Source organism: Pseudophryne corroboree, unplaced genomic scaffold (genome assembly GCF_028390025.1).
Source record: "Pseudophryne corroboree isolate aPseCor3 unplaced genomic scaffold, aPseCor3.hap2 scaffold_334, whole genome shotgun sequence".
NCBI lineage: Eukaryota > Metazoa > Chordata > Amphibia > Anura > Myobatrachidae > Pseudophryne > Pseudophryne corroboree.
This window is the reverse complement of record NW_026970002.1, coordinates 187,294-210,795: the sequence shown is the minus strand read 5'-3', so window position 1 is coordinate 210,795 and position 23,502 is coordinate 187,294. Positions and strand designations below refer to the sequence as shown.

Genomic DNA, 23,502 nt, shown 5'->3' with positions numbered 1-23,502 from the left:
GAATGCTTGCACTAGTTGTTGCATTTGGTTTGTTGTTTGGGGGTGCTTCAGTATTAGGCAGCCTTCTGCCCTCCCATGTTCATCTGAAAATATATGTTCTCCCTGCAGTTGTTGTCCCAAGATGAGAGTTCCCTTGTGCTGCCTCAGTTGAATCTCCTTTACTTGACAGAGATGTGCATGAGCAGCGGCCCTCCCCAGCCCTCTTCCAAATCATACTTATTTTGCATAGGAGATACCATGGTCATGAAGATTTTTCTCCCAGGGTGAGGTTCATTCATTGCATTTTGGGTATGCTGACCCCTGTGATTTCCCCAAATGTGGGAAACTCGACTGCATTATTTGTGGTAGTGGGAGGCTGTGTTTGTGATTTCTTCTGGTCAGCTCTGGTAAAAGTCAGATTTCTTTGTTTCAGATTTTCCTTTAGCCTTGTTCTTCTTTCGAGAGTTCCCTTGTGCTGCCTCAGTTGGATCTCCTTCACTTAACAGGGGGGTGCCCGAGCAGCGACCCTCCCTAGCTCTAGCCCAACTCCTACTTACCTGCCAGGTGAGATACTATGATCATGAAGGTGCTTCTCCCAGGGCAAGGCTCACCCATTGCACTCTGGGTGTGCTGCCCCTGCGATTTCCCCAAATGTGGGAAACTTGACTGCATAATTTGTGTTTCCCCTGGTCGGCTCTCGTATAATTCAGATCTCTTTGTCTCAGATCTCTCTCCAGCCTAGTTTGCTGTCTGTTTCCACTTCTCTTTTCTTCAGCCGCTCCCTTCTATACCCTAGTGCACTATCCTGACTTCTCCTCCCGTCTGCTTACTTTGTGCCTTCCAATGCACAATGCAAACTACAGGTAGTGCTGCAGGGCCCACACCCTTTTACTTGCCTTACAGAGCGTCTCTGGAGCTGTTACAGTGCCCAGCTGCTGCAAGAAATCTGCTTGAATGCTTCAGGGGATGGGACATGGCCAACATGAGCCCCACACCAAAGGAGGGTGGAGCAGAAGGCTGCCTAATACTGAAGCACCCCCAAACAACAAACCAAATGCAACAACTAGTGCAAGCATTCCTGGGGGAAGGCCTGCCGCAGATGGATTTGCATATGGTGATGTCATCCAAGCAGTGGGTCAAAGGTGGCTTCAACCCTCGTCTGCATATAAAAACAGAAAAGGGGCGTGCAGGGCATGGTGGCCTTTTGCGGCGCTTGACTGACCCCTAGTTTGCATTAAACACCTCCACCCTCCTTCGGTGTGGGGCTCATGTTGGCTATGCCCCAGCCCCTGAAGCATTCAAGCTGATTTCTTGCAGCAGCTGGCCACTGTAACAGCTCCAGAGCTGCTCTGTAAGGCAAGTAAAAGGGTGTGGGCCCTGCAGCACTACCTGTAGTTTGCATTGTGCATTGGAAGGCACAAAGTAAGCAGACGGGAGGAGAAGTCAGGATAGTGCACAAGGGTATAGAAGGGAGCGGCTGAAGAAAAGAGAAGTGGAAACAGACAGCAAACTAGGCTGGAGAGAGACCTGAGACAAAGAGATCTGAATTATACGAGAGCCGACCAGGGGAAACACAAATTATGCAGTCAAGTTTCCCACATTTGGGGAAATCGCAGGAGCAGCACACCCAGAGTACAATGGGTGAGCCTTGCCCTGGGAGAAGCACCTTCATGATCATAGTATCTCACCTGGCAGGTAAGTAGGAGTTGGGCTAGAGCTGGGGAGGGTCGCTGCTCGGGTTCCCCCCTGTAAAGTGAAGGAGATCCAACTGAGGCAGCACAAGGGAACTCTCGAAAGAAGAACAAGGCTAAAAAAAAATCTGAGACAAAGAAATCTGACTTTTACCAGAGCTGACCAGAAGAAATCACAAACACAGCCTCCCACTACCACAAATAATGCAGTCAAGTTTCCCACATTTGGGGAAATCACAGGGGTCAGCATACCCAAAATGCAATGAATAAACCTCACCCTGGGAGAAAAATCTTCATGACCATGGTATCTCCTATGCAAAATAAGTATGATTTGGAATAGGGCTGGGGAGGGCCGCTGCTCATGCACATCTCTGTCAAGTAAAGGAGATTTAACTGAGGCAACACAAGGGAACTCTCATCTGGGGACAACAACTGCAGGGAGAACATATATTTTCAGATGAACATGGGAGGGCAGAAGGCTGCCTAATACTGAAGCACCCCCAAACAACAAACCAAATGCAACAACTAGTGCAAGCATTCCTGGGGGAAGGCCTGCCGCAGATGGATTTGCATATGGTGATGTCATCCAAGCAGTGGGTCAAAGTTGGCTTCAACCCTCGTCTGCATATGAAAAGAGAAAAGGGGCGTGCAGGGCATGGCGGCCTTTTGCGGTGCTTGGATGACCCCTAGTTCGCATTAAACACCTCCACCCTCTTTTGGTGTGGGGCTCATGTTGGCCATGCCCCATCCCCTGAAGCATTCAAGCAGATTTCTTGCAGCAGCTGGGCACTGTAACAGCTCCAGAGCTGCTCTGTAAGGCAAGTAAAAGGGTGTGGGCCCTGCAGCACTACCTGTAGTTTGCATTGTGCATTGGAAGGCACAAAGTAAGCAGACGGGAGGAGAAGTCAGGATAGTGCACAAGGTTATAGAAGGGAGCGGCTGAAGAAAAGAGAAGTGGAAACAGACAGCAAACTAGGCTGGAGAGAGACCTGAGACAAAGAGATCTGAATTATACGAGAGCCGACCAGGGGAAACACAAATTATGCAGTCAAGTTTCCCACATTTGGGGAAATCGCAGGGGCAGCACACCCAGAGTGCAATGGGTGAGCCTTGCCCTGGGAGAAGCACCATCATGATCATAGTATCTCACCTGGCAGGTAAGTAGGAGTTGGGCTAGAGCTGGGGAGGGTCTCTGCTCGGGCACCCCCCTGTCAAGTGAAGGAGATCCAACTGAGGCAGCACAAGGGAACTCTCAAAAGAAGAACAAGGCTAGAGGAAGATCTGAAACAAAGAAATCTGACTTTTACCAGAGCTGACCAGAGGAAAACACAAACACAGTCCCCCACTACCACAAATAAAGCAGTCGAGTTTCCCACATTTGGGGAAATCACAGGGGTCAGCATACCCAGAATGCAATGAATGAACCTCACCCTGGGAGAATAATCTTCATGACCATGGTATGTCCTATGCAAAATAAGTATGATTTGGGATAGAGCTGGGGTGGGCCGCTGCTCAGGCACATCTCTGTCAAGTTAAGGAGATTCAACTGAGGCAGCACAAGGGAACTCTCATCTGGGGACAACAACTGCAGGGAGAACACATATTTTCAGATGAACATGGGAGGGCAGAAGGCTGCCTAATACTGAAGCACCCCCAAACAACAAACCAAATGCAACAACTAGTGCAAGCATTCCTGGGGGAAGTTCTGCAGAAGACGGATTTGCATACGGTGATGTCATCCAAGCAGTGGGTCAAAGTTGGCTTCAACCCTCATCTGCATATGAAAAGAGAAAAGGGGCGTGCAGGGCATGGCGGCTTTTTGCGGTGCTTGTGACAATACTAAATACTTTTGTCGTATAAACAACCCTTTATGAGGTCTAAGAACACTGTACGCTGTTTACTTAAGAAGTACCGTAAGGGTACACTAGTTGCGTAACGATCGCTCAGCCGTAGGCGAGACGCTCAAGCGTCACGTTCGCTCACGGCCCAGAGATCACAGGACACGTTATTGGCTGTTGACTAACGTAATGATTCGCTATGGCGTAGCAGACGCTCGAGACCACGAGGAGATCACCAGCAGCGCAGACGCTCACAACGCTATACCTTTATGTCTAAACCTTTTAACAATGAAATACACAGAATACCTTAATGTGGATACAGGGTGTAAGTGCAACCTTGTGTAACCTGACTAACTACAAAGCTGCTTGAGCGTCACCGACGCTCAAGTGAACACTTAACACTATAGAAAATACACAGATACTGGTTTAGGGTCCAAAGCCTATTAACTGTATTATATCTAATATACTGGTAAAAAGGGGATAACAGTACAAATGATACACTACAATATAACAAAGACTTCCTAACCAAAATAGCTACACTAGAAATACAATACAATACAATTACTATTTATGGGAAAATGGAAGGGGAAGAGAAGAAGAGAGAGATAGAGAGAAATGGCTCATGATAACATTAAATAAGAGACAACATGGTTGCAGATAAAACTACACATGTGAGAGACAATCGCTGCGCAGTTAGTCAATGCTGAATACAGCATGGGATGGAAGCTAGACTCCATTTTGAGAAACCTCCACTTGATTCCAAAGACCACACCACATGGCTGAAAGGGGGAGGGGAAGACATCCAGCAGCAGCCATTTTAGATTTGCAGGTCCAAACACATGGCACTTTATTCCAAAATGTCCAAGCCTCAAAACAATGCATATGTTCTGATTTTACAATTCCAAACCATCTAAATCACCTTTCACAATGTAATCCAACTTCCTAGAACCATCTCATAATTTCACATCCCAAACAACTTCAGTATCTCAATAACCAGAGCATATTCATCACAAGACCAGATCACAATGTAATTAACACAAACGTAACTGCATGGTGGTATTTATGATTAACAGGATATATATTATAACTAACCAGCACAATCTATTTTAAATCTCCATAGGCAAACAAATACCACAAATACTATGCTACAGATTGTATACTGTTCCAATTCATCACGGACTTCACAGAGTTTCCACAAACACCCAACAATCACACAACCAAGTTACAATATCCTATTTAAAACCAGAAAGCAATCTGTCTGTTTCCTTATCTAGCCATGTGAAGTTCAATACTTAGCCTTTAGTTTGGAAGATGTCCTGGGGATTCAGCCGCCATGCTGCTTGGTGCCAGGTAGCTGTGTGTGTGTCTGTGAGTGTAGCTACATTACATCTGTTCTCTGAGGCCACACCTGACCACTACCTTCCTGTTTGACCAGTACCTGGGGGAGGGGTCTTTCTTTCTCCTTTGTATATGCTAATCAGGTTCAGCCCTGAAAACTTAGTAAAAGGTTGTCTTGAGCATCCATTGTTCTAACAATATGATCTTAGCTTTTATACATATAATCATATCTATCCGCTGCAATGTCCCACAACAACACAACAGGCCTCAAACTAACCCACACCTCATTCTGCTTGCTTCAATACCAAACATGATGTGTTTATCTGGTTCGGTTCGAATGATACACATCCATGACATTAATTCATTAGCCAATTCTAAATCTCCATGATGTCTGGTGCTGTTCATTATTATAACCATGTACTGTATGAAACAAGTGCCGAATCCATCTCTGTGCCATGTCCGAGCAAATGCGTGTGTTTCCATATATTGCTGTGCTCGCTGCGCATATTTGCAAGTATAGCGACTTATATGTGTGCAGTTTATATGGTCTCTCTATGTAATATTTTTGACTTTGACAGTCCACCCTTTGGCAGTCACCAATAACTGCCACTTCCTAAAACATTTCAAAAAGAGAAAAATATATGTCAGGGGTTAATACATTTCCATGGTTGGGTAAGGGAGGAGAGAGGAGAAGGTGTGAAGAGGGTATGACCTAGTGAGATAGCAGAAGCATGTGTGTATGAATCCATGTTTGGGGGGTCATGTATCATCGTGCCGTACGTGTTGTACATCAAGCTTCGAGGTATTGCGAAGTATACATTTGAATTCCTTCTTATCCCGTACTAAGGGTCTGTGGATGGGCTGTCAAACTTTACCGAGCTCATTTCGGCTGTGGTTGTAACAAAATGGGGGAGCACATTTTAGTTGATGATACATGAATGGGGGAGGTATGTGGTTGCTGATATCTGTGCCTGTATTCCCTATCGACTATGTGTGTCATTACCTGAGGGTTGTAGAGATGAAGATAAAGAACACTTATGGAAAATGCAATGATATTCTATGTCAGGGAAATGTACATCTGTTGTTGAAGTTTTGTTCGGTATCTGTTGAGAGTCGTCTTCTTTGCGCTGTATTGCTCTTTGGGCATGAGCAAATAGCTTTGTCAGTGCCATCAGATTTACAAAAAATGTTGGGCTAGCGTGAGTTTAAAATACTAGGGAAACTGGGGATCCATGGCAAAGTTCATCAAGTGTCCATATCATAGGTCGTCAAAACTTCATCTTTGGTTCTTGTCTGTTGTCTGTATAGCGTCTCGTTAACTTCCTCGTCCAAGGGGTCTTTGTATCTTGGAGAAAAGCAGAAAAACAGGTGAAAGAAACGGACCGTATAATCGCATTTTCATCACATCATGGTTTCTATCATTGGGTCATATACCAAATCCAGGTTAATTACAGTTTCCTCACTCCTTAGACTCATTACCTCAGGTAGTACTTTTCCAATACAACACAATCCTTCAGAGTTTGGGGCAAGCCGCTCATACGCCTTTCTCCCGCATATGAAATATGCATCATCGGGGAGAACATATGGGACGGAATATGTCATTACCATGTTACACATTTTCCATGTGAACTCTCCTAACCCTAACTCTCCCATCTGTTTAGTACACGTATCAGTTTGTACGATATGTGCACAGTATCCTGGTGATACTTCTCCAACTCTCGTAATCCTATTTCCTAAGGTATACCTATACCGGAAAGATTTTCCTCTACTGGCTATGTGGCGTACAAGCTCTGTATCTGTAGGCATTCTATCTGCTCTATGCGAAAAGGTCATGGTTTGGTTGCTCCATGACACTTCCCAATTTCCCGGCTTTCGGGGATTGGAGATGTTAAAACATAATAGGGACCTATCCACATGGTATTGGTGGAGCTTCAAACTAGGAGGGCTGGAGATATTAAACCTCCTGTCCACCGGTCTCCCACCCTTTAGCTCAAGTACCTCCCCTACCGTTAAAGGAAATGGTACTAGCCCTGATTTACTATGACCCTGAGGTACTTGAGAGCATACCCAACAATCTGTTTTATTTAACACACTACCCACTAAGGAGTGATAGTCACTCAATGGATGCCGGTCCATATGGATATTAAAACTGGATTGGCATTTCGTTATGCATCCATCCTCAACCATTGTCACAGAGCCTACAGATACAGTTTTCTTTTTGAACTAACAATCCTTCACAATTGTTTACAAATAACATGGTTGTTAGATCGTGCCCGGTACTCGCCTTTGCTTGGTGATTGGGTTGCTATTGGAAATTTACACCTCCGTCTCAGTCATCAGGACCTTTCTGGATCCTTTCTCGACCTCACTGGTACTCTCACCGAAACAGACTGCTCTGGTCAACATCATGGTCAACAGGAAAATCCATATCACAGTCTCTTGGGGCAAGTCCATCTTACAGGAGGAGAAAAGAAGAAATTTGTAAAGGGGGTATAAGAAATCAGTTTGAGGGGGAGAGAACTTGTTACGATAATAAGTTCTCTCGTCTTGTTGTTCTTCTTGTTCTGCTGTCCTCTCAAAGGTGCTATCTCTCAGTCTTCCAAACGAACATTCTGGTGATGCAATATTCCTTCCTAACCGGCGATCTTTCTGTAAGGAGAAAAAATCTGGCATTACCATTGGTCCAACTGAGGGGTGACATACCATCTTTAAACCATGAAAACATGAGTGAGAAGAGAGAGGAAAAAAAAAAAAAAAAAACAAGAGATAGAGAACAATTCATATGCATATATATATTACATAACTCGACATTAACCATCAATAGGAAAAGAGAAACAAAGCATTTTTAAAACATTGTCAACATTAAGAAAACATTGTTAGCATTAGAAAAACATTGTCAGATTATCAGGCTGTCATATCTACGTGTCTAATGGTCTCCTTGAGCAGTCCCTCCCCACCAGCACCTGCATTACTCCACTGTCTGTATCTGGCCAGAAATACATTGTGGCGGAGGTCATGCTGGGGTTTGGTAGACTTCTGCAAGGACCAAGTGGATATGCAATGTGTGAATTCTTACCAATACTCGTCAGAGATGGGGATAGAGAGAGAGAGAAAAAAAACAACATTTCACAGATACATTTACAACGTTTCACCTGGTCATTCCTGTGTCTTCAGTGAATGACCTCCCAATTTATTAACCGTTACCTCAGGCTTACCATCAGTCGTATGATCACCTTTCTTGACTACCTATCATGGGTGTGGCTCAAAATTCTTCCTATGTGATCCCTGCTTGTAATTTGGTGTGTCATAACTTTTGCTCATTTTCATGTCTAGGGGGTCTGATTTTATGTGGGCTGTTGCAGTTACTGGCATAATGCCCTTCTCTTTTGCACAGATCACAAATCCTTAAGTTCCTCCATGTGCCAATGGCCTGGGGTTTTGGTTGATTTGATGCCTCCTCAAACGCTTGGATGCTCATCACCATCAACCGCTTTCCCTGTACCTACCTGATTCCTTGGATACCATGATTATGTCGTTGTCTAGGGAGTTGGTATGCCTTCTGTGAATCTTTGATCATACAGTTAGATCTTTCCTAGGATCTGGGTAATCAGACATGATTGATCTCAATTCTGTCCGGGACCAGGGATGGCGCATTGCACTGTCCTTGACGGGAATGGTTCCCTGATCATCAGTCTTCCCATTGGGGACTGTGATCACCCTGACAGGACTAAACTCAATCACATCACCTTGTTTTGGTCTTACAATATGGGGTACATTTGTTTGTGCGTGATATAAAACATTGTACGTACCTGTGGACACGACCTCACCTGACCCTCCGTTAGGGGGTTTGATTATTGCCTTTACCAATTTGGTCGCGTCCACCTGGATGTCTTGTAGGATGGCTTCTTTAAGAGGTGCCGACATCGTTCTGGGCTCACTTTCTTGTTGGTAATCCTGAGGGAAGTTTAACATGGGGTGCGACTTGCACAGGTTAACATTTGTAATTTTTACACTTTAATTTTCATAAACATTATTACATTTAACACTTTCATTCTTAATACAGTTACTAAGTGCATTTTTATCGTACAACATTGTGCCATTTCTCTGCAACCATAATCCTCTTCAATGCCATGTCTCTCCTCTCAAGATGAAAGTTAGATATGTAAGTTACATTTCTTTGCATTTCACTTTCCTGTTGCCATAACTGCAAACAATCATCATGTTTAACTCGTTGTTTCCAGGATTTTATGAGACTGATCCTTTGCCTTAAATTATGCAACACCTCTAAGTCAAAACTACCTATCCCGGGAAATGGTGCCTTATCCCCCGCAGTCATTCGTGTCCATTCATCACAAAAGGTCTCAGTGTGGGGACCATATTTCCCCCACATTACTAACCGAGCAGACCCTCGGGGTCTGCAAGCCTCTGGAGTCTGAATCCTGACCTCCGACCGTCTCTGTGTTGTGCACTTGGCTGCCATTGTGGACCTTTTTAAACACAGAAAAACTTCCTAAAATGCACCAAACACAGAACTTCGTTGGAAATCCTTAAAGCTCTTCCACTGAACTTCTTCTGCTCCGGGTATCCCCGTTCCGCCTTCTAGCAGACACGTGTAGCCGTTGCAGGCCCTATCTCTAGAGATTTTCCTGAGAAAATTCCCTTCCTTTTTCTTTACACAAATCACGCTTGCATGTGCTCCCTACAACACGTATGAGGGCAAGATTTACGCATGGATATACGACCTCATATCACGTTGCGTTATTGGTCACACATACAACCGTGCGGTCCAATCGTACCACTTATAGACACTTGTTGCCCATAAATGGTAGGATCATTGGAGTCTCCCTACTGTGCTCCAAAACAGCCAGAGCGTAATACAACGAAAACTTTATCACACTCTGTTGCACGTTTTCACTCAGATCGTGCTCATCACGTTCCACATAGATCACACAGATCACAAAGTTCACAAAGCGGAATTCAATACCGTTTTATCACATAGATCACAAAGTCCACAAAGCGGGATTCAATACACTCATACCGTTTTCAACCCACTATCATTCTTATAGTTTTCTGATCAGAAAAATCATTTCCCGTAGTCTGATAGCTCTCCCCAGAGGCGTTACAGTAAAGTAAGGTATTTAAACTAAATTTTGGAAACTGAACAAATGTGTGCTATTGTCTTGTGGCTTCTGTATCGCCTTACTATAAGCGATATTTCACTATATAAACGCTTACCAAACACCACACAGTATCTTCTATGCTGTGTGCTTGTTTTTTCTCAGCACGTTATCAATGCAAATGGCAAACAGGAAGGTGAGATGTGAAACTTACACAGATGAAAATGCAATTCTAAATTTAATCTAATAACATACATTGATGTAAGCACACGCATATAGATATTACATATAAGTACCAATCACTATTACCTATGATTGACTATGATATAGATTAAATAAATGCATTAAAAAAAAACTCATTAAATGATGATTTCTTTTTGACAGTGGATGGCTGATTGTTTCCTGAGTCAACTGAAAACCAGCCGCTCAGAAAAAAAAAAAAAATTTGACCTTCCCAAAATGGCCGCTGCTCCTCCCCCTTCCACCTCCATGAGGGTCACACAAAATGGTGGACAGACCATGCGGCCTCTTGTCACAAAGAAAGTCATCATTCAAAACTCCTAAAGTTATTCTAGGCCTGAGTGTGTAGTTGGCACCAAATTGAAATAAAAACCAGATTTTCAAAGACAATAGCGTACTGTTCTTACCTCCGGTCCCGGATTCCCTCAGCACCCTTTACTAAGCGAAACAGACGCTTATCCAATCAGCACTGCAAGGAATATGATCCCGCCCTTTGCTGATGGATAATGTCTGCTGATCTACCTAGTGCAGATATGTGAAGGACTGGACGGCCCCCAATTGACAATACTAAATACTTTTGTCGTATAAACAACCCTTTATGAGGTCTAAGAACACTGTACGCTGTTTACTTAAGAAGTACCGTAAGGGTACACTAGTTGCGTAACGATCGCTCAGCCGTAGGCGAGACGCTCAAGCGTCACGTTCGCTCACGGCCCAGAGATCACAGGACACGTTATTGGCTGTTGACTAACGTAATGATTCGCTATGGCGTAGCAGACGCTCGAGACCACGAGGAGATCACCAGCAGCGCAGACGCTCACAACGCTATACCTTTATGTCTAAACCTTTTAACAATGAAATACACAGAATACCTTAATGTGGATACAGGGTGTAAGTGCAACCTTGTGTAACCTGACTAACTACAAAGCTGCTTGAGCGTCACCGACGCTCAAGTGAACACTTAACACTATAGAAAATACACAGATACTGGTTTAGGGTCCAAAGCCTATTAACTGTATTATATCTAATATACTGGTAAAAAGGGGATAACAGTACAAATGATACACTACAATATAACAAAGACTTCCTAACCAAAATAGCTACACTAGAAATACAATACAATACAATTACTATTTATGGGAAAATGGAAGGGGAAGAGAAGAAGAGAGAGATAGAGAGAAATGGCTCATGATAACATTAAATAAGAGACAACATGGTTGCAGATAAAACTACACATGTGAGAGACAATCGCTGCGCAGTTAGTCAATGCTGAATACAGCATGGGATGGAAGCTAGACTCCATTTTGAGAAACCTCCACTTGATTCCAAAGACCACACCACATGGCTGAAAGGGGGAGGGGAAGACATCCAGCAGCAGCCATTTTAGATTTGCAGGTCCAAACACATGGCACTTTATTCCAAAATGTCCAAGCCTCAAAACAATGCATATGTTCTGATTTTACAATTCCAAACCATCTAAATCACCTTTCACAATGTAATCCAACTTCCTAGAACCATCTCATAATTTCACATCCCAAACAACTTCAGTATCTCAATAACCAGAGCATATTCATCACAAGACCAGATCACAATGTAATTAACACAAACGTAACTGCATGGTGGTATTTATGATTAACAGGATATATATTATAACTAACCAGCACAATCTATTTTAAATCTCCATAGGCAAACAAATACCACAAATACTATGCTACAGATTGTATACTGTTCCAATTCATCACGGACTTCACAGAGTATCCACAAACACCCAACAATCACACAACCAAGTTACAATAACCTATTTAAAACCAGAAAGCAATCTGTCTGTTTCCTTATCTAGCCATGTGAAGTTCAATACTTAGCCTTTAGTTTGGAAGATGTCCTGGGGATTCAGCCGCCATGCTGCTTGGTGCCAGGTAGCTGTGTGTGTGTCTGTGAGTGTAGCTACATTACATCTGTTCTCTGAGGCCACACCTGACCACTACCTTCCTGTTTGACCAGTACCTGGGGGAGGGGTCTTTCTTTCTCCTTTGTATATGCTAATCAGGTTCAGCTCTGAAAACTTAGTAAAAGGTTGTCTTGAGCATCCATTGTTCTAACAATATGATCTTAGCTTTTATACATATAATCATATCTATCCGCTGCAATGTCCCACAACAACACAACAGGCCTCAAACTAACCCACACCTCATTCTGCTTGCTTCAATACCAAACATGATGTGTTTATCTGGTTCGGTTCGAATGATACACATCCATGACATTAATTCATTAGCCAATTCTAAATCTCCATGATGTCTGGTGCTGTTCATTATTATAACCATGTACTGTATGAAACAAGTGCCGAATCCATCTCTGTGCCATGTCCGAGCAAATGCGTGTGTTTCCATATATTGCTGTGCTCGCTGCGCATATTTGCAAGTATAGCGACTTATATGTGTGCAGTTTATATGGTCTCTCTATGTAATATTTTTGACTTTGACACTTGGATGACCCCTAGTTCGCATTAAACACCTCCACCTTCCTTTGGTGTGGGGCTCATGTTGGCCATGCCCCATCCCCTGAAGCATTCAAGCTGATTTCTTGCAGCAGCTGGGCACTGTAACAGCTCCAGAGCTGCTCTGTACGGCAAGTAAAAGGGTGTGGGCCCTGCAGCACTACCTGTAGTTTGCATTGTGCATTGGAAGGCACAAAGTAAGCAGACAGGAGGAGAAGTCAGGATAGTGCACAAGGGTATAAAAGGGAGGGGCTCATGAAAAAAGAAGTGGAAACAGACAGCAAACTAGGCTGGAGAGAGACCTGAGACAAAGAGATCTGAATTATACGAGAGCCGACCAGGGGAAACACAAATTATGCAGTCAAGCTTCCCACATTTGGGGAAATCAGAGTGCAATGGGTGAGCCTTGCCCTGGGAGAAGCACCTTCATGATCATAGTATCTCACCTGGCAGGTAAGTAGGAGTTGGGCTAGAGCTGGGGAGGGTCGCTGCTCGGGTACCCCCCTGTAAAGTGAAGGAGATCCAACTGAGGCAGCACAAGGGAACTCTCGAAAGAAGAACAAGGCTAAAGGAAAATCTGAGACAAAGAAATTTGACTTTTACCAGAGCTGACCAGAGGAAAGCACAAACACAGTCTCCCACTACCACAAATAATGCAGTCAAGTTTCCCACATTTGGGGAAATCACAGGGGTCAGCATACCCAAAATGCAATGAATGAACCTCACCCTGGGAGAAAAATCTTCATGACCATGGTATCTCCTATGCAAAATAAGTATGATTTGGAATAGGGCTGGGGAGGGCCGCTGCTCATGCACATCTCTGTCAAGTAAAGGAGATTCAACTGAGGCAGCACAAGGGAACTCTCATCTTGGGACAACAACTGCAGGGAGAACACATATTTTCAGATGAACATGGGAGGGCAGAAGGCTGCCTAATACTGAAGCACCCCCAAACAACAAACCAAATGCAACAACTAGTGCAAGCATTCCTGGGGGAAGTTCTGCAGAAGACGGATTTGCATACGGTGATGTCATCCAAGCAGTGGGTCAAAGTTGGCTTCAACCCTCATCTGCATATGAAAAGAGAAAAGGGGCGTGCAGGGCATGGCGGCCTTTTGCGGTGCTTGGATGACCCCTAGTTCGCATTAAACACCTCCACCCTCCTTTGGTGTGGGGCTCATGTTGGCCATGCCCCATCCCCTGAAGCATTCAAGCTGATTTCTTGCAGCAGCTGGGCACTGTAACAGCTCCAGAGCTGCTCTGTAAGGCAAGTAAAAGGGTGTGGGCCCTGCAGCACTACCTGTAGTTTGCATTGTGCATTGGAAGGCACAAAGTAAGCAGACGGGAGGAGAAGTCAGGATAGTGCACAAGGGTATAGAAGGGAGTGGCTGAAGAAAAGAGAAGTGGAAACAGACAGCAAACTAGGCTGGAGAGAGACCTGAGACAAAGAGATCTGAATTATACGAGAGCCGACCAGGGGAAACACAAATTATGCAGTCAAGTTTCCCACATTTGGGGAAATCGCAGGAGCAGCACACCCAGAGTACAATGGGTGAGCCTTGCCCTGGGAGAAGCACCTTCATGATCATAGTATCTCACCTGGCAGGTAAGTAGGAGTTGGGCTAGAGCTGGGGAGGGTCGCTGCTCGGGTACCCCCCTGTAAAGTGAAGGAGATCCAACTGAGGCAGCACAAGGGAACTCTCGAAAGAAGAACAAGGCTAAAGGAAAATCTGAGACAAAGAAATCTGACTTTTACTAGAGCTGACCAGAGGAAAGCACAAACACAGTCTCCCACTACCACAAATAATGCAGTCAAGTTTCCCACATTTGGGGAAATCACAGGGGTCAGCATACCCAAAATGCAATGAATGAACCTCACCCTGGGAGAAAAATCTTCATGACCATGGTATCTCCTATGCAAAATAAGTATGATTTGGAATAGGGCTGGGGAGGGCCGCTGCTCATGCACATCTCTGTCAAGTAAAGGAGATTCAACTGAGGCAGCACAAGGGAACTCTCATCTTGGGACAACAACTGCAGGGAGAACACATATTTTCAGATGAACATGGGAGGGCAGAAGGCTGCCTAATACTGAAGCACCTCCAAACAACAAACCAAATGCAACAACTAGTGCAAGCATTCCTGGGGGAAGGCCTGCCGCAGATGGATTTGCATATGGTGATGTCATCCAAGCAGTGGGTCAAAGTTGGCTTCAACCCTCGTCTGCATATGAAAACAGAAAAGGGGCGTGCAGGGCATGGTGGCCTTTTGCGGCGCTTGTCTGACCCCTAGTTTGCATTAAACACCTCCACCCTCCTTCGGTGTGGGGCTCATGTTGGCTATGCCCCAGCCCCTGAAGCATTCAAGCTGATTTCTTGCAGCAGCTGGGCACTGTAACAGCTCCAGAGCTGCTCTGTAAGGCAAGTAAAAGGGTGTGGGCCCTGCAGCACTACCTGTAGTTTGCATTGTGCATTGGAAGGCACAAAGTAAGCAGACGGGAGGAGAAGTCAGGATAGTGCACAAGGGTATAGAAGGGAGCGGCTGAAGAAAAGAGAAGTGGAAACAGACAGCAAACTAGGCTGGAGAGAGACCTGAGACAAAGAGATCTGAATTATACGAGAGCCGACCAGGGGAAACACAAATTATGCAGTCAAGTTTCCCACATTTGGGGAAATCGCAGGAGCAGCACACCCAGAGTACAATGGGTGAGCCTTGCCCTGGGAGAAGCACCTTCATGATCATAGTATCTCACCTGGCAGGTAAGTAGGAGTTGGGCTAGAGCTGGGGAGGGTCGCTGCTCGGGTACCCCCCTGTAAAGTGAAGGAGATCCAACTGAGGCAGCACAAGGGAACTCTCGAAAGAAGAACAAGGCTAAAGGAAAATCTGAGACAAAGAAATCTGACTTTTACCAGAGCTGACCAGAGGAAAGCACAAACACAGTCTCCCACTACCACAAATAATGCAGTCAAGTTTCCCACATTTGGGGAAATCACAGGGGTCAGCATACCCAAAATGCAATGAATGAACCTCACCCTGGGAGAAAAATCTTCATGACCATGGTATCTCCTATGCAAAATAAGTATGATTTGGAATAGGGCTGGGGAGGGCCGCTGCTCATGCACATCTCTGTCAAGTAAAGGAGATTCAACTGAGGCAGCACAAGGGAACTCTCATCTTGGGACAACAACTGCAGGGAGAACACATATTTTCAGATGAACATGGGAGGGCAAAAGGCTGCCTAATACTGAAGCACCCCCAAACAACAAACCAAATGCAACAACTAGTGCAAGCATTCCTGGGGGAAGTTCTGCAGAAGACGGATTTGCATACGGTGATGTCATCCAAGCAGTGGGTCAAAGTTGGCTTCAACCCTCATCTGCATATGAAAAGAGAAAAGGGGCGTGCAGGGCATGGCGGCCTTTTGCGGTGCTTGGATGACCCCTAGTTCACATTAAACACCTCCACCCTCCTTTGGTGTGGGGCTCATGTTGGCCATGCCCCATCCCCTGAAGCATTCAAGCTGATTTCTTGCAGCAGCTGGGCACTGTAACAGCTCCAGAGCTGCTCTGTAAGGCAAGTAAAAGGGTGTGGGCCCTGCAGCACTACCTGTAGTTTGCATTGTGCATTGGAAGGCACAAAGTAAGCAGACGGGAGGAGAAGTCAGGATAGTGCACAAGGGTATAGAAGGGAGCGGCTGAAGAAAAGAGAAGTGGAAACAGACAGCAAACTAGGCTGGAGAGAGACCTGAGACAAAGAGATCTGAATTATACGAGAGCCGACCAGGGGAAACACAAATTATGCAGTCAAGTTTCCCACATTTGGGGAAATCGCAGGGGCAGCACACCCAGAGTGCAATGGGTGAGCCTTGCCCTGGGAGAAGCACCTTCATGATCATAGTATCTCACCTGGCAGGTAAGTAGGAGTTGGGCTAGAGCTGGGGAAAGTCGCTGTTCGGGCACCCCCCTGTCAAGTGAAAGAGATCCAACTGAGGCAGCACAAGGGAACTCTCGAAAGAAGAACAAGGCTAGAGGAAGATCTGAGACAAAGAAATCTGACTTTTTCCAGAGCTGACCAGAGGAAAGCACAAACACAGTCCCCACTACCACAAATAATGCAGTCGAGTTTCCCACATTTGGGGAAATCACAGGGGTCAGCATACCCAAAATGCAATGAATGAACCTCACCCTGGGAGAACAATCTTCATGACCATGGTATCTCCTATGCAAAATAAGTATGATTTGGGATAGGGCTGGGGAGGGCCGCTGCTCATGCACATCTCTGTCAAGTAAAGGAGATTCAACTGAGGCAGCACAAGGAAACTCTCATCTGGGGACAACAACTGCAGGGAGAACACATATTTTCAGATGAACATGGGAGGGCAGAAGGCTGCCTAATACTGAAGCACCCCCAAACAACAAACCAAATGCAACAACTAGTACAAGCATTCCTGGGGGAAGTTCTGCAGAAGACGGAATTGCATACGGTGATGTCATCCAAGCAGTGGGCCAAAGTTGGCTGGAACCCTCATCTGCATATGAAAAGAGAAAAGGGGTATGCAGGGCATGGCGGCCTTTTGCGGCGCTTGGATGACCCTTTGTTCGCATTAAACACCTCCACCCTCCTTCGGTGTGGGGCTCATGTTGGCCATGCCCCATCCCCTGAAGCATTCAAGCTGATTTCTTGCTGCAGCTTGGCACTGTAACAGCTCCAGAGCTGTTCAGTAAGGCAAGTAAAAGGGTGTGGGCCCTGCAGCACTACCTGTAGTTTGCATTGCGCATTGGAAGGCACAAAGTAAGCAGACAGGAGGAGAAGTCAGGATAGTGCACAAGGGTATAAAAGGGAGCGGCTCAAGAAAAGAGAAGTTGAAACAGACAGCAAACTAGGCTGGAGAGAGACCTGAGACAAAGAGATCTGAATTATACGAGACCTGACCAGGGGAAACACAAATTATGCAGTCAAGTTTCCCACATTTGGGGAAATCGCAGGGGCAGCACACCCAGAGTGCAATGGGTGAGCCTTGCCCTGGGAGAAGCACCTTCATGATCATAGTATCTCACCTGGCAGGTAAGTAGGAGTTGGGCTAGAGCTGGGGAGGGTCGCTGCTCGGGCACCCCCCTGTCAAGTGAAGGAGATCCAACTGAGGCAGCACAAGGAAACTCTCGAAAGAAGAACAAGGCTAGAGGAAGATCTGAAACAAAGAAATTTGACTTTTACCAGAGCTGACCAGAGGAAAACACAAACACAGTCCCCCACTACCAACAAATAAAGCAGTCGCGTTTCCCACATTTGGGGAAATCACAGGGGTCAGCATACCCAGAATGCAATGAATGAACCTCACCCTGGGAGAGTAATCTTCATGACCATGGTATCTCCTATGCAAAATAAGTATGATTTGGGATAGGGCTGGGGAGGGCCGCTGCTCATGCACATCTCTGTCAAGTAAAGGAGATTCAACTGAGGCAGCACAAGGGAACTCTCATCTGGGGACAACAACTGCAGGGAGAACACATATTTTCAGATGAACATGGGAGGGCAGAAGGCTGCCTAATACTGAAGCACCCCCAAACAACAAACCAAATGCAACAACTAGTGCAAGCATTCCTGGGGGAAGTTCTGCAGAAGACGGATTTGCATACGGTGATGTCATCCAAGCAGTGGGTCAAAGTTGGCTTCAACCCTCATCTGCATATGAAAAGAGAAAAGGGGCGTGCAGGGCATGGCGGCCTTTTGCGGTGCTTGGATGACCCCTAGTTCGCATTAAACACCCCCACCCTCCTTTGGTGTGGGGCTCATGTTGGCCATGCCCCATCCCCTGAAGCATTCAAGCTGATTTATTGCAGCAGCTGGGCACTGTAACAGCTCCAGAGCTGCTCTGAACGGCAAGTAAAAGGGTGTGGGCCCTGCAGCACTACCTGTAGTTTGCATTGTGCATTGGAAGGCACAAAGTAAGCAGACGGGAGAAGTCAGGATAGTGCGCAAGGGCATAGAAGGGAGCGGCTCAAGAAAAGAGAAGTTGAAACAGACAGCAAACTAGGCTGGAGAGAGACCTGAGACAAAGAGATCTGAATTATACGAGAGCCGACCAGGGGAAACACAAATTATGCAGTCAAGTTTCCCACATTTGGGGAAATCGCAGGAGCAGCACACCCAGAGTGCAATGGGTGAGCCTTGCCCTGGGAGAAGCACCTTCCTGATTATAGTATCTCACCTGGCAGGTAAGTAGGAGTTGGGCTAGAGCTTGGGAGGGTCGCTGCTCGGGCACCCCCCTGTCAAGTGAAGGAGATCCAACTGAGGCAGCACAAGGAAACTCTCGAAAGAAGAACAAGGCTAGAGGAAGATCTGAGACAAAGAAATCTGACTTTTACCAGAGCTGACCAGAGGAAAGCACAAACACAGTCCCCCACTACCACAAATAATGCAGTCGAGTTTCCCAAATTTGGGAAAATCACAGGGGTCAGCATACCCAGAATGCAATGAATGAACCTCACCCTGGGAGAACAATCTTCATGACCATGGTATCTCCTATGCAAAATAAGTATGATTTGGGATAGGGCTGGGGAGGGCCGCTGCTCAGGCACATCTCTGTCAAGTAAAGGAGATTCAACTGAGGCAGCACAAGGGAACTCTCATCTGGGGACAACAACTGCAGGGAGAACACATATTTTCAGATGAACATGGGAGGGCAGAAGGCTGCCTAATACTGAAGCACCCCCAAACAACAAACCAAATGCAACAACTAGTGCAAGCATTCCTGGGGAAAGGCCTGCAGCAGATGGATTTGCATACGGTGATGTCATCCAAGCAGTGGGTCAAAGTTGGCTTCAACCCTCGTCTGCATATGAAAAGAGAAAAGGGGCATGCAGGGCATGGCGGCCTTTTGCGGCGCTTGGATGACCCCTAGTTCGCATTAAACACCTCCACCCTCCTTCGGTGTGGGGCTCATGTTGGCTATGCCCCAGCCCCTGAAGCATTCAAGCTGATTTCTTGCAGCAGCTGGGCACTGTAACAGCTCCAGAGCTGCTCTGTACGGCAAGTAAAAGGGTGTGGGCCCTGCAGCACTACCTGTAGTTTGCATTGTGCATTGGAAGGCACAAAGTAAGCAGACAGGAGGAGAAGTCAGGATAGTGCACAAGGGTATAAAAGGGAGGGGCTCATGAAAAAAGAAGTGGAAACAGACAGCAAACTAGGCTGGAGAGAGACCTGAGACAAAGAGATCTGAATTATACGAGAGCCGACCAGGGGAAACACAAATTATGCAGTCAAGCTTCCCACATTTGGGGAAATCAGAGTGCAATGGGTGAGCCTTGCCCTGGGAGAAGCACCTTCATGATCATAGTATCTCACCTGGCAGGTAAGTAGGAGTTGGGCTAGAGCTGGGGAGGGTCGCTGCTCGGGCACCCCCCTGTCAAGTGAAAGAGATCCAACTGAGGCAGCACAAGGGAACTCTCGAAAGAAGAACAAGGCTAGAGGAAGATCTGAGACAAATAAATCTGACTTTTACCAGAGCTGACCAGAGGAAAGCACAAACACAGTCCCCCACTACCACAAATAATGCAGTCGAGTTTCCCACATTTGGGGAAATCACAGGGGTCAGCATACCCAGAATACAATGAATGAACCTCACCCTGGGAGAACAATCTTCATGACCATGGTATCTCCTATGCAAAATAAGTATGATTTGGGATAGGGCTGGGGAGGGCCGCTGCTCAGGCACATCTCTGTCAAGTAAAGGAGATTCAACTGAGGCAGCACAAGGGAACTCTCATCTGGGGACAACAACTGCAGGGAGAACACATATTTTCAGATGAACATGGGAGGGCAGAAGGCTGCCTAATACTGAAGCACCCCCAAACAACAAACCAAATGCAACAACTAGTGCAAGCATTCCTGGGGGAAGGCCTGCAGCAGATGGATTTGCATACGGTGATGTCATCCAAGCAGTGGGTCAAAGTTGGCTTCAACCCTCGTCTGCATATGAAAAGAGAAAAGGGGCGTGCAGGGCATGGCGGCCTTTTGCGGCACTTGGATGACCCCTAGTTCACATTAAACACCTCCACCCTCCTTCGGTGTGGGGCTCATGTTGGCTATGCCCCAGCCCCTGAAGCATTCAAGCTGATTTCTTGCAGCAGCTGGGCACTGTAACAGCTCCAGAGCTGCTCTGTACGGCAAGTAAAAGGGTGTGGGCCCTGCAGCACTACCTGTAGTTTGCATTGTGCATTGGAAGGCACAAAGTAAGCAGACAGGAGGAGAAGTCAGGATAGTGCACAAGCGTATAAAAGGGAGGGGCTCATGAAAAAAGAAGTGGAAACAGACAGCAAACTAGGCTGGAGAGAGACCTGAGACAAAGAGATCTGAATTATACGAGAGCTGACCAGGGGAAACACAAATTATGCAGTCAAGCTTCCCACATTTGGGGAAATCGCAGGGGCACCACACCCAGAGTGCAATGGGTGAGCCTTGCCCTGGGAGAAGCACCTTCATGATCAAAGTATCTCACCTGGCAGGTAAGTAGGAGTTGGGCTAGAGCTGGGGAGGGTCGCTGCTCTGGCACCCCCCTGTCAAGTGAAAGAGATCCAACTGAGGCAGCACAAGGGAACTCTCGAAAGAAGAACAAGGCTAGAGGAAGATCTGAGACAAATAAATCTGACTTTTACCAGAGCTGTCCAGAGGAAAGCACAAACACAGTCCCCCACTACCACAAATAATGCAGTCGTGTTTCCCACATTTGGGGAAATCACAGGGGTCAGCATACCCAGAATGCAATGAATGAACCTCACCCTGGGAGAACAATCTTCATGACCATGGTATCGCCTATGCAAAATAAGTATGATTTGGGATAGGGCTGGGGAGGGCCGCTGCTCAGGCACATCTCTGTCAAGTAAAGGAGATTCAACTGAGGCAGCACAAGGGAACTCTCATCTGGGGACAACAACTGCAGGGAGAACACATATTTCCAGATAAACATGGGAGGGCAGAAGGCTGCCTAATACTGAAGCACCCCCAAACAACAAACCAAATGCAACAACTAGTACAAGCATTCCTGGGGGAAGGCCAGCAGCAGATGGATTTGCATATGGTGATGTCATCCAAGCAGTGGGTCAAAGTTGGCTTCAACCCTCGTCTGCATATGAAAAGAGAAAAGGGGCGTGCAGGGCATGGCGGCCTTTTGCGGCGCTTGGATGACCCCTAGTTCGCATTAAACACCTCCACCCTCCTTCGGTGTGGGGCTCATGTTGGCTATGCCCCAGCCCCTGAAGCATTCAAGCTGATTTCTTGCAGCAGCTGGGCACTGTAACAGCTCCAGAGCTGCTCTGAACGGCAAGTAAAAGGGTGTGGGCCCTGCAGCACTACCTGTAGTTTGCATTGTGCATTGGAAGGCACAAAGTAAGCAGACGGGAGAAGTCAGGATAGTGCGCAAGGGCATAGAAGGGAGCGGCTCAAGAAAAGAGAAGTTGAAACAGACAGCAAACTAGGCTGGAGAGAGACCTGAGACAAAGAGATCTGAATTATATGAGAGCCGACCAGGGGAAACACAAATTATGCAGTCAAGTTTCCCACATTTGGGGAAATCGCAGGGGCAGCACACCCAGAGTGCAATGGGTGAGCCTTGCCCTGGGAGAAGCACCTACATGATCATAGTATCTCACCTGCCAGGTAAGTAGAAGTTGGGCTAGAGCTGGGGAGGGTCGCTGCTCGGGTACCCCCCTGTCAAGTGAAGGAGATCCAACTGAGGCAGCACAAGGGAACTCTCGAAAGAAGAACAAGGCTAGAGGAAGATCTGAGACAAATAAATCTGACTTTTACCAGAGCTGACCAGAGGAAAGCACAAACACAGTCCCCCACTACCACAAATAATGCAGTCGAGTTTCCCACATTTGGGGAAATCACAGGGGTCAGCATACCCAGAATGCAATGAATGAACCTCACCCTGGGAGAACAATCTTCATGACCATGGTATCTCCTATGCAAAATAAGTATGATTTGGGATAGGGCTGGGGAGGGCCGCTGCTCAGGCACATCTCTGTCAAGTAAAGGAGATTCAACTGAGGCAGCACAAGGGAACTCTCATCTGGGGACAACAACTGCAGGGAGAACACAAATTTTCAGATGAACATGGGAGGGCAGAAGGCTGCCTAATAATGAAGCACCCCCAAACAACAAACCAAATGCAACAACTAGTGCAAGCATTCCTGGGGGAAGGCCTGCAGCAGATGGATTTGCATACGGTGATGTCATCCAAGCAGTGGGTCAAAGTTGGCTTCAACCCTCGTCTGCATATGAAAAGAGAAAAGGGGCGTGCAGGGCATGGCGGCCTTTTGCGGCGCTTGGATGACCCCTAGTTCGCATTAAACACCTCCACCCTCCTTCGGTGTGGGGCTCATGTTGGCTATGCCCCAGCCCCTGAAGCATTCAAGCTGATTTCTTGCAGCAGCTGGGCACTGTAACAGCTCCAGAGCTGCTCTGTACGGCAAGTAAAAGGGTGTGGGCCCTGCAGCACTACCTGTAGTTTGCATTGTGCATTGGAAGGCACAAAGTAAGCAGGCAAGGTCCAGAGAACAGTTAGAGGTCGGAGTAGCACTATCTCAAGTAGTACTACGACAGCACGGATGGATTCTAAATATTCCAAAATCGCAGCTGATTCCGACGACACGTCTGCTGTTCCTAGGGATGATTCTGGACACAGTACAGAAAAAGGTGTTTCTCCCGGAGGAGAAAGCCAAGGAGTTATCCGACATAGTCAGGAACCTCCTAAGACCAGGCCAAGTGTCAGTACATCAATGCACAATGGTCCTGGGAAAGATGGT

General features: G+C 46.5%; 21 non-coding genes and 1 pseudogene across 21 annotated transcripts; 2 read left to right on the top strand and 20 right to left on the bottom strand.

Annotated features, from left to right (window-relative positions):
* The first annotated feature begins 212 nt into the window (after window positions 1-212).
* On the top strand, window positions 213-376 carry LOC135019242 (U1 spliceosomal RNA). The gene has a single exon (XR_010216834.1). It is a non-coding gene; the product is annotated as a U1 spliceosomal RNA (small nuclear RNA).
* A 152-nt stretch (window positions 377-528) lies between these two features.
* LOC135019282 (U1 spliceosomal RNA) lies at window positions 529-691 on the top strand. Its single transcript, XR_010216871.1, has one exon. It is a non-coding gene; the product is annotated as a U1 spliceosomal RNA (small nuclear RNA).
* An 828-nt stretch (window positions 692-1,519) lies between these two features.
* On the bottom strand, window positions 1,520-1,682 carry LOC135019350 (U1 spliceosomal RNA). Its single transcript, XR_010216928.1, has one exon. It is a non-coding gene; the product is annotated as a U1 spliceosomal RNA (small nuclear RNA).
* Window positions 1,683-1,834: 152 nt separating this feature from the next.
* LOC135019240 (U1 spliceosomal RNA) lies at window positions 1,835-1,998 on the bottom strand. The gene has a single exon (XR_010216833.1). It is a non-coding gene; the product is annotated as a U1 spliceosomal RNA (small nuclear RNA).
* A 674-nt stretch (window positions 1,999-2,672) lies between these two features.
* Window positions 2,673-2,835, bottom strand: LOC135019334 (U1 spliceosomal RNA). The gene has a single exon (XR_010216918.1). It is a non-coding gene; the product is annotated as a U1 spliceosomal RNA (small nuclear RNA).
* A 152-nt stretch (window positions 2,836-2,987) lies between these two features.
* LOC135019249 (U1 spliceosomal RNA) lies at window positions 2,988-3,151 on the bottom strand. The gene has a single exon (XR_010216841.1). It is a non-coding gene; the product is annotated as a U1 spliceosomal RNA (small nuclear RNA).
* A 10,159-nt stretch (window positions 3,152-13,310) lies between these two features.
* On the bottom strand, window positions 13,311-13,474 carry LOC135019235 (U1 spliceosomal RNA). Its single transcript, XR_010216828.1, has one exon. It is a non-coding gene; the product is annotated as a U1 spliceosomal RNA (small nuclear RNA).
* A 674-nt stretch (window positions 13,475-14,148) lies between these two features.
* On the bottom strand, window positions 14,149-14,311 carry LOC135019349 (U1 spliceosomal RNA). Its single transcript, XR_010216927.1, has one exon. It is a non-coding gene; the product is annotated as a U1 spliceosomal RNA (small nuclear RNA).
* Window positions 14,312-14,463: 152 nt separating this feature from the next.
* Window positions 14,464-14,627, bottom strand: LOC135019234 (U1 spliceosomal RNA). The gene has a single exon (XR_010216827.1). It is a non-coding gene; the product is annotated as a U1 spliceosomal RNA (small nuclear RNA).
* Window positions 14,628-15,301: 674 nt separating this feature from the next.
* LOC135019348 (U1 spliceosomal RNA) lies at window positions 15,302-15,464 on the bottom strand. Its single transcript, XR_010216926.1, has one exon. It is a non-coding gene; the product is annotated as a U1 spliceosomal RNA (small nuclear RNA).
* A 152-nt stretch (window positions 15,465-15,616) lies between these two features.
* LOC135019233 (U1 spliceosomal RNA) lies at window positions 15,617-15,780 on the bottom strand. The gene has a single exon (XR_010216826.1). It is a non-coding gene; the product is annotated as a U1 spliceosomal RNA (small nuclear RNA).
* A 674-nt stretch (window positions 15,781-16,454) lies between these two features.
* LOC135019281 (U1 spliceosomal RNA) lies at window positions 16,455-16,617 on the bottom strand. The gene has a single exon (XR_010216870.1). It is a non-coding gene; the product is annotated as a U1 spliceosomal RNA (small nuclear RNA).
* A 153-nt stretch (window positions 16,618-16,770) lies between these two features.
* LOC135019537 (U1 spliceosomal RNA) lies at window positions 16,771-16,932 on the bottom strand. Its single transcript, XR_010217085.1, has one exon. It is a non-coding gene; the product is annotated as a U1 spliceosomal RNA (small nuclear RNA).
* A 674-nt stretch (window positions 16,933-17,606) lies between these two features.
* Window positions 17,607-17,769, bottom strand: LOC135019290 (U1 spliceosomal RNA). Its single transcript, XR_010216879.1, has one exon. It is a non-coding gene; the product is annotated as a U1 spliceosomal RNA (small nuclear RNA).
* A 152-nt stretch (window positions 17,770-17,921) lies between these two features.
* On the bottom strand, window positions 17,922-18,086 carry LOC135019321 (U1 spliceosomal RNA). The gene has a single exon (XR_010216909.1). It is a non-coding gene; the product is annotated as a U1 spliceosomal RNA (small nuclear RNA).
* A 671-nt stretch (window positions 18,087-18,757) lies between these two features.
* LOC135019379 (U1 spliceosomal RNA) lies at window positions 18,758-18,920 on the bottom strand. The gene has a single exon (XR_010216955.1). It is a non-coding gene; the product is annotated as a U1 spliceosomal RNA (small nuclear RNA).
* Window positions 18,921-19,072: 152 nt separating this feature from the next.
* Window positions 19,073-19,236, bottom strand: LOC135019506 (U1 spliceosomal RNA). The gene has a single exon (XR_010217055.1). It is a non-coding gene; the product is annotated as a U1 spliceosomal RNA (small nuclear RNA).
* A 972-nt stretch (window positions 19,237-20,208) lies between these two features.
* On the bottom strand, window positions 20,209-20,372 carry LOC135019518 (U1 spliceosomal RNA). The gene has a single exon (XR_010217066.1). It is a non-coding gene; the product is annotated as a U1 spliceosomal RNA (small nuclear RNA).
* Window positions 20,373-21,046: 674 nt separating this feature from the next.
* On the bottom strand, window positions 21,047-21,209 carry LOC135019431 (U1 spliceosomal RNA). The gene has a single exon (XR_010216993.1). It is a non-coding gene; the product is annotated as a U1 spliceosomal RNA (small nuclear RNA).
* Window positions 21,210-21,361: 152 nt separating this feature from the next.
* LOC135019221 (U1 spliceosomal RNA) lies at window positions 21,362-21,525 on the bottom strand. The gene has a single exon (XR_010216814.1). It is a non-coding gene; the product is annotated as a U1 spliceosomal RNA (small nuclear RNA).
* Window positions 21,526-22,217: 692 nt separating this feature from the next.
* LOC135019270 (U1 spliceosomal RNA) lies at window positions 22,218-22,359 on the bottom strand (annotated as a pseudogene).
* Window positions 22,360-22,511: 152 nt separating this feature from the next.
* On the bottom strand, window positions 22,512-22,675 carry LOC135019224 (U1 spliceosomal RNA). Its single transcript, XR_010216818.1, has one exon. It is a non-coding gene; the product is annotated as a U1 spliceosomal RNA (small nuclear RNA).
* Between the last annotated feature and the right edge of the window lie 827 nt (window positions 22,676-23,502).